Source organism: Pocillopora verrucosa, chromosome 3 (genome assembly GCF_036669915.1).
Source record: "Pocillopora verrucosa isolate sample1 chromosome 3, ASM3666991v2, whole genome shotgun sequence".
Classification (NCBI taxonomy): Eukaryota; Metazoa; Cnidaria; class Anthozoa; order Scleractinia; family Pocilloporidae; genus Pocillopora; species Pocillopora verrucosa.
In genome coordinates, this window is record NC_089314.1 from 20,817,387 (window position 1) to 20,830,653 (window position 13,267).

Here is a 13,267-nt window from a genome sequence, read left to right on the forward strand (position 1 = left end):
ATGACCGGAAGTCAGACTAAACAAGAAGCCCCGGAAATTAATACTTTCAAAATGGCGGAAATAAAGGCAAATGATCAGTGAAGTTTGAGAAGCACTATGCAAGGTGCACGGATTTGGTTTCCCAACTTCGAAGGATTTTTTACGTCTTTGGGTAGGCTACTGGAAAGTGCAGAAGGGCAAAGGAACTCTACGTCCTACGACTCGGCTGAAATTTTTAGTCACGTTTACGAGAAAACGAAAGAACTCTTGTCACTTTGACTCTAAGAATAGAAGAAGCCTTCCCAAATGAAGCTCAGGTGATCTCTGATCTAAACGAACTTGTTTTTCTTATGAACGAACTTTCAAGGGACTTTGACAGAATTTTCGAGGACTCGCACCATCGTCCCTAAACGATCGTCTTTCAACTGTGGCTAGGAACGCTTAGGTTGGCAAACCAAGGCTACAGATCTTACAGCAACAGCTGCAAACTCTGCACAATGACGCCAGTTTTCGTTGGGCTGATATCGGAAGAATTCTTGGAATCTCCGAAAGAACTTTGCGTCATCGAAGTCATGAATTTGGGTTGCCAGTTGGTGTGGGAAAGAATTTCAGTAATGTCTCCAACGATGACTTTGACGAATATGTGAGGGAAATTCTTGAAGTGACACCAAGCGCTGGTCAACGCCTGGTTGAAGGGGGCTTGAGGCAAAGAGGCTTACGAATCCAGCGCCATTGTATTCAGGAATCTATTCGAAGAGTGGATCTGGTTCTTCGCACTTTAAGAGCAGCGTAGCAGATAATTCGTAGAGTGTACAGTGTGCCATGCCCCAATGCGTTATGGTAAATTAAAAGAATTCGTTGAAGCGCTATTTAGTTAACACTACCTTCTTTCTAACGAGTCTTTGTTTAAAGGGGTCTCCTTTTTTAGCAGGTCCCCCTACACCATTAGAGCCCACCACCCCTCTTTTCAAAATAGTCAGGCAGTTTGTTATTTCTCTAGGGGCAACACCCCCCCTGGGGGGACTCCTGTAGAAAAAGGACGGGGATGCTTGTCATACTTTTTAGGGTTTAAAAATGCAGGGTTGGTACCTCTTATGGTGGTCAGTTCCAAAAGGTCCACAGCGGGAGCTTTTGTGCTACCTCTTAGGTAGGGTCTTGAACAGAAAAAAATGACAGCCAGGGTTCAAAGGGGTGAAAAGCATATCAAGCTATGCCCATAAAACAGGACCTTGGTACCTTTCAAGGGTTCTTTTCAAAATTTGCGACAAGCACTCCTTTCCTTTTTATATGGGAGTTCCCTCCACACAGGGGCAACACTGGTTTTAAATCTGTGATACAAGGGAGGTCAGGCTGTAATTTTGATGCATGAGCATTAATGCCAATTCAACTCATGATTTGAGATACCTCCCCCAGTTCTATTTAGCCCCCTCACTAATCACCCTAACCCAGTTTCCCAGCCCCCACCTTCCCCTGACATTATCCTCAAAATTCCTGACTATCATGCCTGTTACTCATGGGTGGTCAAAAATGCCTCTTGTTGTTGTTATGATTATTATTGTTGTTGTTGTCATTATTATTATTACCAATATTTTTCAGATAGGCAGATTGAACTGTTTTTACATACCATATTTTAACCTAACTTATATGTGATAGTGTAGTGGAACAAATGTCTTCACGGTGTCCAACAGGTGTTTCGTTCTACCATAAACACACGATTTCTAGGTAACGAACAGTCTTTATTTGTAAACTAAGTGCGCTCTCATGTAGATATATGTGATCTAAAACCTTTGGCGATTAGATAACATCGACCGCTGTATCATGTGTCACCTGAGGTGCACGTGATCTCCGAGTGTGCTCTCGTTACAACAGGCACATTGATGGCAACCACAAACTAATCCAGCCATACAAAATTATCATTCATGGTGGTTTAGATGGCTTTTCAAGAATGATAGTATTCCTTTAGGCATCAACCAATAACAGGGCTTTAAATGTACTGCGGTATTTCCAGTCAGCTGTTGAGCACAACAATTTACCATCAAGGGTTTGCAGTGATCTTGCAATAGAAAACATAGAAGTTGCTTGCTTCATGATGCAAGAAAGAGGTTTAAATAGAGGCAGCCACATCACTGGAAAATCTGTTCATAACTAGAGAATAGAGCATCTCTGGTGTGATGTCAACTGGGTTATTGTGAGCTGCTTTTTGAACATTTTCCTCTTTCTTGAGCACGGTGGAATTTTAGATCCAACAGATGAGGTGCATCTGTTTTGTATTCATCTAGTCTACATTCCACAGATTAATAATGCAATTAACCAATTTATCAGTCAGTGGAGTAATCATCCTGTAAGCACATAATGCAATTTCTCTCACAATCAGCTCTGGATACAAGGAATGCTACATTTCAGAAATTCTGGGTATAAGGCTGTGACAGATGTGACTGCCAGCAAGGCTGTTAATTTATTCAATCATTATGGGATTGATGAAGAAGGGCCTGTACCTGACATGCAGAGTGACTATGCAGTTTTAGTACCTGACACAATTACTACTCTGACACATAACCAAGAATTGTCACTGCAAGAAGCTTAAGAGATGCAGCCTTCAAAACTGGTGATCATGATGGAATCATAGCCTACCAAGTGGTATTGCAGATTGATTCTTTTTATTTAAACTGCTACTCATGATTTACTGTATTAACTTCATATACGTGGAATGAACTCTTAATACAGTTAGTCTAAATTGGTTACTGCAATACATGTCAGTATGCCAAGAATAAAATTACTAATGACAATGTAAATGGGAAACAGTAACAATAATCAGTTATAATCTCAAATCTAACAGCCTTACTAATATAAAGGGGTATAAAACTTTGAATAACTGGGAAAAAAATACATTATGTTATAGTGGCATAATGTACTAGATGCTTCATAGTATTAACACTTTAAACCTGAGATCTAGCCTTGATTTGCAATCACTCAAAACAACAACAAATGAAGTAAAGCTGTGGCTACATTGTATGCATAATAGCTATTGCAGAGAAGTTTATACCCTTGTAAATTAGCTCTTGTAAGCTCTTTTTGTTAGTGTTGAGTTTATCATTCTGTTAACGAAACAGTTAATATGCTGCATAACATCGATGTGTGACATCCAAAATCGATGTATTCCGGATGAAATTGATTTAGTTTATTTTAAGACTTTTATTATAACGCATAACAATAACGTAATTGAAGAAAACATTAATGTATCCATGTTCGATATTTTGTCCGTAAAAGAACCTCATAAGTCGGCTCAGAGATTAATTGACTTAGTCCATATATATCAAGTATGTTCGTTAAAGTGGATGAGTTATGATTTGATCCGTCATGCATATTACAGTTGAGATCACCCAGAAGGTAAAAGTCTTTCTGTTCAGAGTCCACTTTATCGATTAAAGACTCAAATTACCGAAAGATATCTTGTGGAGAGTTTGGAGGTTTATACCACGTACTGACAATAAAAGGTCTGGAGTGGGGTCTAATAATTTCGATGACAACACATTCAAGACGGTCATCACATAAATCGTTACGGATCTGGTAATTTGTTACTCCGTAAATATATGCAAACACCACCACCACTTCGGCCATTAACAGAGCGATCTTTCCTAACAACCTCAAATCCTGGCAAGTATATTTCATTATCATTGACCGAACTATCAATCTTCGTTTCATTGATAGCCAGTACATCAATTTTGGAGTCGAGTACAAAAATTTGAGATCGTCCAAATGTGCAAAGTAAACTATTGATATTTAATGCCGCCATAACAAAACCCCGGCCAAATGGATTGATAGTGGATGGATCACCCTTATTGTTAGTGTACTTACGATTTATTCGCGGAGGCAAGGACTCATCCGTTTCCCAGTCGGCAATACCCTAATCACCTCTTAATTAATTAAAAAAAATTTGTTGTAAGTCGGGCAGTTCCTTTAGTGTTGAGGTGTAGACCACTCCTGTTTAGGTCATGTTCAGGAGAGATATTTGAATAGTCGACATACCCCCATCCATTTTGATTGGTTGAAAGAGCGTGCTCTATGAGAGTATAGGGCATGGAGCTGAGCTAAAGCTGTCACGCCATCTGCCGAATTGCACTATGTTCGACCTTTTCCGGGACTTCTTTTAGCTTTTTCCGATAATTGAAAGTGAAGTTTCGGAACTGAAGCGAGCCGGCAAGTAGCAACAGAAGAACCAAACAAAGGTTTGTAAACATACCAGGCGCCGTAATTTACGTTATTAAAACGTGAGCAGATACGAAAATTCTCAAAGGAAAAACAAAATAGACTTTCCGAGTTTTAAAGATGATCACGCTCAGTTAGATTGCAAGCTTACGTACGGTAATAAAAATCAAACACAGCTAACACTCGTATAGTATATAAAGTTCAGTGTTCAAAAAAAAAACAGAACAAAACAGAAATGATGAAAAATATAACCAAACTGGCATAACTGTTAAAATTCATACTTATCATGACGGTGTCTGAGCGAATATGATCATGCTGAATTCCATCGCGGCTCGTTCATCATAGCGATCTCCGGTCATTACAGTAAAGCAAGCCTCAGAAACTACATCGGCCGCCCTTCGAGTGAAAATAAGAGCTTGCTCTGATATCCTTTCCGACGCGTTGAGTGGAAAGTCACATCAGTCACCGCAGCCGAGTTTTGCGGCGCTGTCATCACGAGCGATCTTCATGTTACGATGAATTTGGCTGTCGTTCATTCAAAAAACACTCTACCTTGCCGTGTGAAAAAACTCGCGTGTTTTTATGAGCCATTCATGAAATGTTCATGGTTTTTTAACTTTGATGGTTTGACACTTTTGACAGCTTTAGTCTTGAACAGCCTACGACTACGTCTCGTGTTTCTCCCTACACTTCTTTCGTGCTCTAGCCGCTTCCTGCATGCTTTATAACAGAACAGAGCACAGTCAAGGTTTCTCTAATTAACAAATAGTAAAGTAAAGCAAATAGAGAACTTTAAATATGTCTCCAGTTCTGAGAAGAACTTTTGAGCTCATGTATGATAGCACTAAATAAATTTCCCCTCGGCTACACTCGAACCGGCACGAACTTTCTGCAGGCGATGAAGAATTGTTTCTGATACGTGTAGAGCAGAGAACCCTAATTTTCTGGTCTGAGGAGATAGGTTTGCATTCATTTCAGATAATATTGAATAAACTTCTCGTCTTACTAGAACAAGAACTCTTTGTAAGCTGAAGACGTCATTATTTTTCGACGCGCAAAATACTAGAGCACTAAAGGAAGTCAATGTAAGCGACTTTGTGTCCTCAGTGATAAAAATATCGGTGAGCTCAATTTCCTACGACGGTTAAACTCTACCTGAGCCCAAGAGAACTGAACTGATCGAGTCAAATAAAAGCCTCCCTCTAAATCTGCTCGATTCCCAAAAATTTTTGTGAAGTTTGTAAAGATGAAAGAAACAGAGAAAGCAGACAAGCAGAGAAACAGAAGACAGACACTAGACCACCTGTCCTCCGAGTCAGACTTGCTTCTGTTTCTTTTATGTTTTATCGCGCTAATTCACCAGCAACTCAGGATACAAGAAAATCATCGTCTGATATTAGACTCGTCAGAGTTATTAACAAGTTGGAGACAGAAATCTTTCGAAAAATTCAGCAAAATGATATGAAATGGCGCAATAAAGAGGAGGAACCGGGAGTAGATGGCGAACGACTCAAGGTAACTTGGTATTTTTTTGTCTCATTACTGGATGATGCATGTTTTGATAATTCAACCAATGTATACAAAGTTCGTTAAAAAGATCAACAGCTTTTTTATTACAAAGTGCGACAATTGTTAGTAGAAAGGGCGACCAAGACATTATAAACTGTTGATGCGACACAGCTGTCAATACTGATGCTGTGTATCTATGTGTTCCGAGAAAAAGATTGCGCGGCTTCTTGGAGAATGTTTCAAAAAATTAAATTTAGAAAGCTCGACATCTTAGTACAGGAAAATAACTTTCGTTACTTTATTATTATTGTTATCACTGTTAGTTGATTTTGTAGTTCTATGTTTTGCTTATTTATATAAACTTAAGTCTCGAAATACATATTTCAGACTGGGATAATTGACCTTAACCTATCATCAGGAGTACTTCTGTTTGGTAATTGGCGAAGCAAACAAGGCCGACTTTTAAAAAATTGATATTTTCTATTTTCCAAAACGCTCTTCACCTGATGATTCACAGCAAAATTCAACCATAACATCTTCTGATGTACAAATGCTAGTCAAACAAGAACAACGTCTGCTGCAAAACCAAGTCTGTGCTAAAAATTACACTTTTTGTCGCCCCGGACCTAAAGGAAGCTAAGGGAGGCGGGGTAAACAGGGTAGACAGGGAACCCGTAGGAAACGGGGTTCCCCAGGGAAACCTGACCCATATGGACCCCTTGGCAATCGTGGGCCAGTAAGAGCTCAAGGACCGAAAGGAATGAAGGGGGACATCAGGAAACCGGGAGACCCCGGATCCCAGGGACCGTCAGGTCCGTCCGGTGTGAAAGGTGCCAAAGGTGAGCCAGGCCAGTCTCTTTCGGCGCCATCTCTATCGGGGCGTCCTGTCGGAATAACAGTCAATGAAACTCAAACGGCCACGTTGAAATGTACGGTTAATGGTGACACGAAGCCACCAGTCACGTGGCACGAGATGAATTCGTCCCTTCCAGCTGGACGTCACCTGTTAGAAACTAGCGGCGCTCTTGTAGTGAAACACGTGAAAGCTGAGGATGATAGAGTTTACACCTGCAAAGCGCAAAATCTGCTGGGACAAGTGAACACCTCAGCGAAACTGACCGTTCAGAGTAAGCTATTTTGCTCTTTTCAGTGGCGGATCTAGGGCCCCCCTGATTTTGGTAAAAAAAAAAAAAAAAAAATATATATATATATATATATATATATATCACAAAAGCGCCGGTAGGGCAGGCGACACAAAATAAATAAAATAAATTAGAGAAAGGAAATGTCAATTGTAAATTTTTTTGTTACATTATTTTCAGTCGCTCCTGAGATCATTTTGTCACTGATCTAACGAAGAGTTGGCTGAGGAAGAACAAAATGCCACCATCGCTTGCTGTGCTACTGGTCAGCCTCAGCCTAGAATCACGTGGTCAAAGGCGTTTGGAACCTTTCCAATGGATAGAGCTGAACTCATTAAAGGAACACTAACAATTTATAGCGTGACAAAGAAGGACAGAGGAACATACATCTGTAGGGCGGAGAATATTCTTGGATCAGCAGCAGGCACATTTCACCTCATGGTATATCCTCGTTTGAGGTTTAAAGCTCGACCCCCAAAAGAAATGACTCCAATGGCTGGCTCAACTGTTCACCTACCGTGTGTGGTTGAGAGTGACTTGAAAACTACAATCAGTTGGACGAAGCATAGCAAGTCGTCCTTATTTGCAGGGTCCAATATTCTACAGAATAGAACACTAGTAATAAACAGCATAAAGAAATCACACGAAGGATCTTACACTTGTAGAGCAGCTGATGCTCTGAAAACAGTAGAAACCAAAGTAAAAGTTAACAATCCACGGAACATGACTTCTTGTTCGGTAATACGAAAATACGTCAGTACTACAAGTGGAAATTACGTCATTGATCCCGATGGCGAGGGTCCTCTTGCACCGTTTACAGTTTACTGTAATATGAATGACAAGAATGGAGTTGGCGTGATAGTCATCAGTCACGACAGCGAAAGTAGAACGCATGTGAAGGGATATGAGTGGGCGGGCAGTTACTCACGTGATATTCATTACACCGGAGCGAGTCTTTCTCAGCTGGCGAGTCTCACCAGAGTCTCGTCACACTGCGAACAGTTTATCGGTTATGAGTGCCGTTATTCACAGTTCTTCAGAGGTAATATTGGATGGTGGGTGTCACGGGATTCGATCAAGGTGACTAACTGGGGAGGGGCGTCACCTGGCAGTGGTACGTACGCATGCGGGATGACCAGCTCATGTCCAAACCCTGCTCATCCGTGTAATTGTGACAAAGAAGACGGCGAGCTGCGTGAGGACAGCGGTCTCCTCACTGACAAGACACATCCTCCTGTCAAACAGCTGAGGTTTGGTGATACAGGCGATGCTAACGAGGAAGGATATCATACGCTCGGAAAACTTAAGTGTTATGGCATACAGTAAAATTACACTCAAATGACCTCACTTGGACAGGTATCACGTACAAGACACGATTAGAGCATTCATCAGCTCTTAACTAACAGTTTATCCAAGATGGAGAAGTGCAGCTACGTGGAGACTAGAGTAACTCTTATCATAACTAATGAAACATAGCATTACAGTAGTAAGACTGCTGTTGATTTCATCCTAATGTCTGATGAAGTAAATTCTAATTTGACTTCGTTGTTGAAGTCTTAGTGGTATCAACATGTGCAGAAGACCTTTTTTGAATCCCAAACGCTTTACAGTCCAACTGATCGCTTCCGCGCTGTAAATGTCAAATCGATGGCTTCACTTATGCGCCTATCAGTTCGAAGCTTCAACCTTCCTTCCCCCCCCCCCCAGGTGACTGTCATCTATGTCCGGGGTTGGGGTAGTGGAACCTTGCCTGGGTGGGTGGGGAATTTGAACCGGAAGTGTTTTATCTTTTAATATGGAGGCGTTCATGGTAAAGAGTTCTCCTTCGCAAGCAGATTGGCTCGGAAAAATCAAATTGGTCTACAAGGTCTTGGATAGTCAAACCAATTGTCGGTCAATGAGTAAAAAGTCTGGGCAGCTGATCTCGCCTTTTATGGAAAAACCAATCAAATCATCAAATCCGGCGCCTGGGCAGGGTATTTGAACACGGTTTTCGCCCATGGGGGCGGGAATTTGAGCGAACCAGTCTTCAAAATTTCAAACGCTCGGAGGTTTGCCCAGCGGGGATATTGAAGCTTTGAACTGATCGACACACTAGAAACACGTTAAATTCCAACACCTTTAAAAGACTTTCGTAGTTATTTCTCAGACACCATAGCATGACGGGATTACTCATTCCCAAGGATATAAACAGTTTATCGACAGCCGGATATTAACGCAAAGATTGATAGCTTGTTTTAATAAGAGTAAGTGATACCACAGTAAAAGGAGTTCAGACTTTTCTGTCGATTTTAAACGTTTACGCCTTAGGATTATTTGGCTAATGTCATGCACTGCGGTAAGCAACGTTTCCAATTTGGGGCAAGTTTTTTGATTTGGAGAAAGTCCTTATGTTATAAGACAATACTGCAAAATCATAATTGAGCAAACTGGCATATGAAGCACTTGTGAATCACTTTTTCGTGGTTTTGATCACAACCGTCAAATACACTGTAGGTTTTTAAACATTTCTAAATTTTACTCATGTGGGACATTGCCTGCATTGGTTTGCCCGTGGTTTGAAAAGGCTATTCAAGTGGTCAGCGATGGGTTTGAGACGTGTATCAGCGGAAGAAGAAGATCATCTTGCTAAGACAGCGCCGAGCAATTGTAGCAAACGGGCCTGGTTTGGATAACGAAATCTGAAGACGTCATCATCTTTCGACGCGTAAAATATTACAGTACTAAAGGAAGTCAATGTAAGCGACTTTGTTTCCTCAATGTTAATGTTGTAAGCGTACAAATATCGGTGAGCTCAATTTCCTACGACAGTTTAACTATATCTGAGCCCAAAAGAACCCTTTGTGGGAAACTGACCAAGTTAAGTAATAACCTCCTTCAAGATCTGCTTGATTCCCAAACATTTTTATGAAGTTTATAAAGATGAAAGAAACAGAGAAAGCAGACAAACAAAAAGACAGAAGACAGACACTAGACCACCTTTTCTCCGGCCTGGAGAATGATGTTATAGTGTAACAAATGATATATTGATTAGGACAAAAAGTAACGCACATAAACGGAAATTTAAAGCTTTGAGGAATTTCATCTGGAAAGTGTTTTTATTACGTGCGGAGCACGGAACTTTAAATCTTCCCGGTTCTAAGAGGATAGGTTTGACCTTTTGTAAAATAATCATACACTTCCCACTATACTCAAACACAAACTTTCTTTGATAAATGACATAGACCCAGGATATAGTCGCTTTGAGGCACGGAAGAGAAAACGTTAAATCTCGGGCTCCCTAGTTCTTTGAAGATAGGTTCGGAGTCGATAAGAATGTCTCAAACGAACTACCCGTTTTACCCAAACACGAACTCCCTGAAAACGATAAAATTACCGTCTATCCGCACATTGTAGCACCAGGAAATTTATCGATCATTACGCGTGAAGCAGAGAAGTTTAAAGCCCTTAGACCATTGAGTTGACCTCATTTTAAGTTCAAAATAAACTTCCCGTTTCACACAAACACGAATTTTCTTCTACCAATTAACATATCCGCTTTTTATTTGCTGATTTTTTCTAATTTTATGTTTCTGTAAGTCTTAGATATAGAAAACATTTCAATTATCGTCGAATTCCACCTCTGCAGACAGCGTATCAAGAAATGGCCTATTGTTCCGGATCAACTTTTCCAAACAAAAGTCCTGAGTGATTGATAGTCCTGAGGGACTTTGGCTTTCATGCTTGAACTTACATAGTTTTACGACAGATTCTAACAGTCTTTATTAAAATCATAAAGCTATCAACAGTTTTCCCAAATGTTTCCTTTGTAGAAAGCGGACGTTAGGGCTTTGTGTTTGTTCTTAATCAAGCGAGGCGGCATTTAACGAATCAAGGGGTGTGATTTTTTCGCGTGTTAAGTTTTTGCTGAGCTAATGCATTTACGCTACGGTAAACAATTAGCATTTGTATGGTAAATAGAGTGTTTCAGTAAGCAAATTCGTTATCACTTACGACGAACTCGTGAAAGATACATCTGTCTTGCTAAAATACCGAAGTATTACCAAGTTTCGAAAGTTTTGGCTGTGCGAACGGTCAATGTAGATAAAGAATATCTGTTGAGATGGAAAGGGTACGGGAGCAAAGCTGATAGCTGGGTGAAAGAAGAGGACTGTAACAATGCCATTAAAACCTGCGCCGCGTCATCACTTGAAGGTGAGTTAATCGTACGGATGAACTTTGTTTTTATTTTTAGTTCTTTGTTGTTCAAACTTGTTTTCTTCTATTCATTCCAGCCAAGAAAAAGGTAGTAAATTATCTGGTATGCGAGATTAGGCAGAAGTTGTCTACTAGAACTGCTCTGAAAAAAGGTTACATCAGACGAACAACTGTGAAGGTTCCAGTTGACCAGAAGGTCTTCGAGGAGCTTTTTCACTCCATTTGTCAAGGTAGAAGCAAATTCAACGTTAAAGTCGAGGACCTCGACCACATACCACCTGTTGAGTGGTCAGAGCGAGCCTTCTGTACCACGAAAAACGTACTGTCTCCAGAGAGCAGCCGATAACAGCTCGCTTTGCAAATCAACGAAAACTTCACTTCGATCATTCGGAATGTCCCACATGCCAGTGGTCAACAGGGGAGTTTGAGAAGCCAGCTTTATGCCAGGCAAAGAAGACGTGGCCTGTCGACATGAGCTACTTGTTTTTTTAACGTTCAGCCGAGAAAGATGTAACCAGAGGCAAAAGGAATAAGGTAGTTCGTCGCTCTTTGTTAGTTTTTCTGCCATGTTTCCATTTTTTTTGTTTTAAGCAGTATAGCGCATTTCTCGTTTACTCTTGCTGTCGTACTCTTGGTTCTTGTTTGAATTTTCCTACGTATAATTATGAGTGCATTTTTTTTCTACAGAAAAAATCGATCTCTCCTCGTTAATTCATGTAGTTTTATGGGTATCATTCTCTTTCCGTATTTCAATTCAACGAAAGGAGTTAAAAAAAACAATTGCGTGTGGAAATAGTCGCACACGCTCGTCAATTTCTCCCATTCGACTCGACTGTTCAATCCGAGTATATTTAAATTTCGCGCTTCGTAAGCAAGAAAAACTGAATAATCTCCTCCCACAATTATTTTGTGTTTACACAAACCGACATCTAATTGATACCTATTCATCCTTTTAACAGGTTACGTGTATTCAATCACGTCACTGACGTTGTCAGATTCATCTACCAAGTTTTAGGGAAATCAAATTTCGCGCTACGAAAGTTATCCTATTTTCTTAGTTTGCATAAAGCGCTGCGCAATCGCCTCCCATAATCTTCTTTCAGAAACTCAATTGAAATCCTGTCATGACAATTTAACGTTAAGGCGCTTTGAAAACACTAGACAAATTTAAAAACAGGTAATTAAGTGTTAACAACTGAGTTGAAAATGTAAACTGGCCATCGTAAAGAGTAAAAAAGCTGACGTTTCGAGTGTTAGCCCTTCGTCAATCGCTTAAATTACCTGTTATACTCTCCCACTATTTTCACATCTTCTTAAAGCGATGAAAAAAAAAATCACACTTTCGTTGGATGCCACGCGCGAGGTAAAAGACAAAAGGAACAAATAAAAAGTGATAACAAACGCGCTCTGCGAAAAATTCGAAAAACTTGCTTTTAGCAGTATTTCATTCTAAAAACATTTCTAGAATTCAGTTTTGACAGTTTTTAGAAAAGTCTTGTACAAGCAAGATCTGCTTTTCCTTTTTTAAAAGTAGAACAGTCACTCCAGCTTCAAGCAGTCTCAAAGTACTTAAATGAATGACAACAACAACGCTTTGTTCAACAAACGTTTCTAGATTTATTCTCGCTTCATCAACTATGGTTTGGTTACATTAACATAAGATAAGGGCAGCCTTACATTAGGGATTTGGTTGACTAAGCATTGCGACAATCCTATTAAAGACCCAACAGAAGAACAGATGATTAGTTCACGTTTATCTAGGCGAGAGAAATGTTCTCAAAATTTTAAGGTTACGTCCGTGTCCAGCGCGTTTACAACGCACTTACCACTTATTGAAGTGTACGAAGCTGAAATCAAGAGACTGAGAGTCAAAAATGAGTCTTTAAGACATCAGAACAACTCGTTGGTCGTCCAGCTAAATGACGCCCTTTCCCGAGAACGCAAAAAGGCATCGTTTAATGCCTCGCAAAAGCGATTCTTCGAGTTGACAAAGGCAGCCAGAAACAACAAAAAGAGGAGGATAAAAAACCTTGTGGTGCAATCGCTAAAAGGACTCCAAGAGTTTGTTCCCATCGAGGTATGTTCGTTTTTACCTTATTTCATATTCTTTCTTGCTACACCGTTAGAGTTACTGATTGATTTTATTTCAATTATTAATACGGTTACCTCCGCAAATAATTATCAAGCCACCGTTTCATCACGCTTGCATTCCCTCAGGTAGCCGGGTGCCACTC

General features: G+C 40.3%; 2 pseudogenes; both read left to right on the plus strand.

Moving 5' to 3' along the window:
* Window positions 1–2,563, plus strand: LOC131792895 (uncharacterized; annotated as a pseudogene).
* Window positions 2,564–5,431: 2,868 nt separating this feature from the next.
* LOC136279824 (uncharacterized) lies at window positions 5,432–8,162 on the plus strand (annotated as a pseudogene).
* Window positions 8,163–13,267: the final 5,105 nt, after the last annotated feature.